This window comes from Lactuca saligna, chromosome 5, assembly GCF_052625555.1.
Source record: "Lactuca saligna cultivar CGN05327 chromosome 5, ASM5262555v1, whole genome shotgun sequence".
Taxonomy (NCBI): Eukaryota; Viridiplantae; Streptophyta; class Magnoliopsida; order Asterales; family Asteraceae; genus Lactuca; species Lactuca saligna.
This window is the reverse complement of record NC_136421.1, coordinates 55,374,254-55,380,523: the sequence shown is the minus strand read 5'-3', so window position 1 is coordinate 55,380,523 and position 6,270 is coordinate 55,374,254. Positions and strand designations below refer to the sequence as shown.

The following is a 6,270-nucleotide window of genomic DNA, read 5'->3' as shown; positions in this document are numbered from 1 at the left end:
AATGAGATATGAATCAAGAGATATCTCATTATAACAGATAAAATGTTCCACTAAGCGATAATACAGGAAAGAGTTATCAAAGCAGATAAACTATCGCTAAGGAAGGAGTGAGTAGTAACACTCAGAATGAATTTCTACAACGTACTCGGCTCTGGCTAAAATACTCCCATAGTATTTTATGTTTCGCTGTGACGATAACTCTTTGTTTGGATTTTAGGTAAGTTTTAGGCATGCTGTATACCACAGTCACTCCCAAGCACATGTTGGCCGTATCTCGAATGAATATAGTTGATTAGGCTATATTGACCCTAGACATGACTACATAACTGCCCAGGTTTAACCGCAGCGTACAACACCCATTTCCGTGAGTTATTTTACTTTTGATTCATTTAATGATTCACTTTTTTGGTTCCTAAAAAAACATGTACAAAAAATAGTTTTTACCTTCCTATAAAAAATTTATTTATTAACCGAATCTATTTCTTATATGTATAAACATATATGATTATAACTTCGTATAGTCAATTATGATTAGACCTATGATTATACTTCCGTTATCATGACAATATGTTTGAGCGTCAGTGCGACAAATAAAAAGTTTGTTGCTGAGATTGAATATCTTTCAAGAATGATAAATAAGTTCACAAAGGTTTGAACAAAAGAATCTTTTAAAATTCTATAATTATGCTAAAGCCACTTCTTTCAAAATTCTATAATTATGTCAAAGCCACTTCTATCGCGAATGCAACAACACTTCGTTCTACCTCCCTAACAAGTTTATAATGAAGAAACAAAACTCAAAATTCGTGTCTAGACTTTGCATATTGGGCTTGATAGGTTTCACTGTACTAAGAGAGACCATGTTGAAGTCTAATATGTAGGTAGTGCGATGTAGTGCAGTTTTAGGTGCTCAGTAGGATCCCCTCACGTGATCAGGCGCCATATGGATGTATTTGTTTAACTTCTCTTGTTGGATTGCTCATTTGATGGTGATATTATTAGCTTTCGTAAACAACAGTAACCGAAAAGTTCAAATTAAAATCCCAATGACTACACGTTAAAATCATATAAGCCTAACTATGGTTTTACCTCGAATACGACTACGAAAAGCTAAAATTGTTCTTTGGGAATTGCTCACAAGAGTTGATGCGGAACAAATCAAGTAGTTGGTCCAAATTTTGTATGGACGAGAGCATGAAAAACAAATAAAAGGTATTATAATTTTAAACGAATTAAAAGCATCCATGCACTAAACTATATTAGTTTAATGAATTGGCATATTTAGTATTCTATTTTTAAATAGTGACATTGAATTCTATACAAATTTAATGGAAAATATATTTTAAATTTAAAATATATTTTTTTATGAAAAAGTTTAATAACTATTAAACTTTAAATTTATTGATATTCAATATGAAAACTCAGAGATATAATTTAATCCATTGTATGTGAATTAGACTTTACTTATATTAATATATAAGCTCTTTCGCTAAATTATACATCAAAATAGTTGCTTGATTTTAAAGAATTATGAAATCATGAAACAAAAAATATCAATTATCACACAAATATCAAAATGGTATAACCGTGCATCCCACATTTCTTAATTTAGTTTATGACATGATTTTTAGAATTTTAATTATTTTATTTATCGATTAGATAGCATAATTCTAATGATATACATCAATTACATTTAAAATATCAATAATAAGTTGTTTTAAAAAAATAGTAAACTTTCTTAGCGGCTCACGTCAACTTGCCCAAAGCTCATATGAAAGGTCAATCGCAGAATACTAGCGATCACTACTAGAAAACAACCCTTTAATGACGTGCAAACAATGACACACGCTGATAGAGGACACGCATTTGTGCGTGTGGTAAAAAATAATGTCAGTTTTCTAAAATTTGAAGGATAGAGAGCACGTATTTTTCCGCGCCCTAAAATTAATGTCCAACAAAAAAAATACGCAGGGCACCAATATTAAAGAGCGTGTCGTGTAACTATGTCGTTTTATATTTTTTTTAGGAAGGCGCGTTCTCTGCCGATGGGGGGAAATGAAATCCCAAAATATTTAAACACCCCGCCTAATCATCTCCTTCTAAAATCCTCACCCAAAAAACCCTAATAATCTTTTAAGCAGTTCCTCTCTCTCTCTCTCTCTCTCTCTCTCTCTCTCTCTCTCTCGGAATCAGATTCTTGAAAGATCGAAACCCTAATCGTAGCCCTAACTACGACATGTCTTACCAACCGAGATCTTCAAGTCAAAACGAAATCGATGACCACCATGAAAAACTTCGGCTATACAACCCTAACCAAGATCTTAGAGTCCCCGCACAAACCCTGTACAAACTTCCCACATCTCTTGAATACCTCTTTCAAGAGGAATCCATCGCTCAACGGTGTTCACGGAGAGAAAACCTGACATACTACACCGGCATCGGTTACCTCAGTGGCACAGTAGTTGGCACCGGGAAGGGTTTAGTAGAGGGCGTGAAGGCTTCTGAGGCTGGAGACACCATGAAACTTAGGGTTAATCAGATCTTAAATGCTTCTAAACATGTAGATCGGACGATCAGCAACCGTGCGGGTGTAATCGGATTATTGTACACTGGTATGGAGAGCGAGATGATTAAGGCTAGGGATGCAGATGATATTATTAACAGCGTGGTGGCTAGATTAGTGATTGGAGCGCTTTACAAGGTGGCGGTTATTACCGGAGCTATTGGCGGAATAGCGGTGGGATTAGCCATGCCGGGGAAGCAGATTTTGAAGAGATATGTACCAATTTGAGGTCGATCTGTATTCAAGTTCATCTATATGTTTTTCTACATGGGTGGAATAGCGGTAGGATTAGCCATGTCTGTTTACCCTTTTGATCTTTACGTTTTTCTACATTTTGGTATATTGTGCTAATTTTCCTTCGCTCTTTTTTGGGAACAGATGGTGTATGTTTTGCTTATATACAACAAGAAAGAGAAATATAAATGTAACGCCGTAAATTTCAAAACAAAATTTTCAATTTTCTTATAAAACATAATTCGATTAATATTCATCAAACAACCATATTAATTATCCAATATAGGTTAATACAAAATCCCAAGATCACAATGTAAAAACTCCGAGTGTGTGTGTACAGATCAAGCCGGCGCCTTCCTGCGGTCGTCACTAGTACCTGAAACAATAACATCAAACACTATAAGCACAAGGCTTAGTGAGTTCCCCAAAATACCACATATAACACATATTAGCCACTCGAGGCTATAACTCAGTGGGTCCGTGCACCCAAACTCTGTGAACCCTAAGGTTCTAGCTCTGATAAACATGCACTACATAAATCACATAGAAATAATGCAGTACAACACATAACATACATAGCATACAAATACTCTATCACATAACTCTGGTTATCTACTCAAGGTAATATAGTATAGTGAGAAGACTCACCTCGCGTATCTCGGTATCTCACGAATCCTGGAAATCCCTCGTGCTCGATCCTCCGAGCTCTAATCCTCCTATAACATTATATGTTTCTAATTAACACTTTATATCTCTAAGGTTGACTATCCATAAGAAGTCAACACAGGTCAACTCTGGTCAACGGTCAACGGTCAACGGTCAACTCTGACCGGACTCGGTGAGTACCACGGCGACTCGGCGAGTCTAGACGTTTCATCAACCCTCTGAAATCCCCTTACTACACGTCGAGTATTCCCCCCTTTACTCGACGAGTTTCACCTGAATGAATCGCGGGGCCACCCCGACTCAACTCATCGAGTCTCAAGGACAACTCGGCGAGTCCAAGTTTGACTCAGTCCACTCGTCATCCCTCTCCAACTCACCCTGACTCACTGAGTCTACCCATGACTCGATTGGACCACTCGCTGAGCAGTCCCAAGGCAATCTTCAAGCTACTTGCCGAGTCGGATGAACAGACTCGGCGAGTCCATGCCATGCAACCACTCCAACTTGCTTCTATGGTCAGATCTGCTTCCAAAAACTATAGATCTGGCCTCCCTCGACTGATTTATCACGTAAAGCTCCTATCTTGGTGCTCATAACACACCCTATAGCTCATAAATGGAGTTTTTGACCTAAGACATGAGGATTCCAATCCAAATCCTCCATTGATTCCCAAAAAGCTTGGGTAAAGGGACACTCTGGACCTCTAAGGGTCCAGATCTATGGTTCAAACCTCATAAGGGACCAAGAGGACACTAAATATTGCCATAAAAGGGTTCAACAAACCCTAAATCTAGATAAACAACAACAAGGAAGAAGGTAACTCGGATTTATTACCACAAAAGTGATGCTCTGGACTCCAAACCCACAGAAGTGGCTCCTCTTGCTTTCCCTTGGCTAGCTCTTCTCCTTCCTTGCAACAATGGCACCTCCAAGGTCAATAATGGCCTCCTACTTAGCTCCAAATGCTCACACTCGATTAGGGTTTCACTCAAGGGGCTGGTGAGCACAAATGACGGCCATTAGGCCCTTTAAATAAGTCTCAAACCCGAGAAATTAGGGTTTCATTACACAGCGCTGAATCGCCGAGTCCATATCCTGGACTCGTCGAGTCTAGGCGCGATCCCGCGTCCAGATCCGCATCCCTACTCGGCGAGTCTGAGCTCCAACTCGCCGAGTCCCCCCACAAATCAACAAAATACAATAAACAAGATACCTCATAAAATCCGGCTGTTACAACTCTCCCCCACTAGGACTAGACTTCGGCCTCGAAGTCTCATTCTAAAAATAGCTTCGGATGCTGCTCCTGCATCATACGCTCTGGGTCCCAGGTTATCTCTGATCCCCTCCGGTGTTGCCACTGAACCAACACCAGAGGTACCTCCTTGTTTCTCAAAACCTTGATCTTCCGATCCCTGATGGCCACTGGTCTCTCGGCATAATTCAGGCTTGCATCCACCTGAATATCCTCTAACGGAACCACTGTCGATTCATCGTCTATACACTTCCTCAACTGCAACACATGAAAAGTGTCGTGAATCTGTCCCAACTCTGCTGGCAACTCCAACCGATAGGCTACCCAGCCTACCCTCGCAATCACACGAAATGGACCTATAAATCGGGGCCCCAACTTGCCCCTCTTCCTGAACCGAATCACTCCTTTCCAAGGAGAAACCTTCAGGAGAACGAAGTCGCCGACCTGAAATTCAAGCTCGAACCGGCGCCTGTCCGCATAACTCTTTTGTCGGCTCTGGGTGGTCAATAACCTCTGTCTGACCCGCTGTATCTGCTCTGTCGTCTGAATCACGATCTTTGTATTGCCCATCACTCTCTGCCCAACCTCACCCCAACAAATGGGAGTCCGACACCTCCTACCATACAACAGCTCAAAGGGCGGCATACCGATGCTCGAATGATGGTTGTTATTGTAGGAAAACTCTGCCAAGGGTAAATACGTATCCCAGCTACCCCCAAAATCCAATACACATGCTCGAAGCATGTCCTCAAGCGTCTGAATCGTCCGCTCACTCTGGCCGTCTGTCTGGGGGTGATATGCGGTATTAAAATGCAGCTTAGTACCCAACTCCTCATGAAATTTCTTCCAGAATCGGGAAGTGAAGCGCACATCACGGTCCGAAACAATCGAGATCGGCACCCCATGCCGAGATACCACTTCTCTCACATAAACCTCCGCCAACTTCTTCGCCGAAGAACTCTCACTGATGGCAAGAAAGTGAGCGCTCTTCGTCAACCTATCCACAATCACCCAAATTGCATCAACTCCTCTGGCAGACCTCGGCAATTTGGTGATGAAATCCATAGTGATCTGTTCCCACTTCCACTAGGGAACCTCCAATGGCTGCAACTTTCCATGCGGTCTCTGGTGCTCGGCCTTCACCCTTCAACACGTCAAACACCTCTCGACAAACCATGCGACGTCCATCTTCATACAAGGCCACCAATACTCTTTCCTCAAATCCAAATACATTTTTGTAGCCCCGGGATGGATCGAAAATTTCGATCTATAAGCTTCCTCCATCAATGTAGTACGCATACTGCCCACAAACGGTACCCAAATCCGGCCCTGAAAAGTCATAAGCCCTCGACTATCCGACACAAACTCAGAAACCAAACCAACGACCCGTTCTCTCTTCTGCATCTCTGGATGCACAGCCTCGGCCTGTGCCCCACGAATGGCGTCCAGAACTGGAGCTATCACGGTCAATCTCAAACATACATTTCACAGTGGAGTACTCTCCGCCCTGCGACTCAATGCGTCAGCTACCATATTAGCCTTGCCCGGGTGGTAC

At 41.5% G+C, this 6,270-nt stretch overlaps 1 pseudogene; it reads left to right on the top strand.

Annotated features, from left to right (window-relative positions):
• The first annotated feature begins 2,155 nt into the window (after positions 1–2,155).
• Positions 2,156–2,791, top strand: LOC145045821 (mitochondrial import inner membrane translocase subunit TIM23-2 pseudogene; annotated as a pseudogene).
• The last annotated feature ends 3,479 nt before the right edge of the window (positions 2,792–6,270 follow it).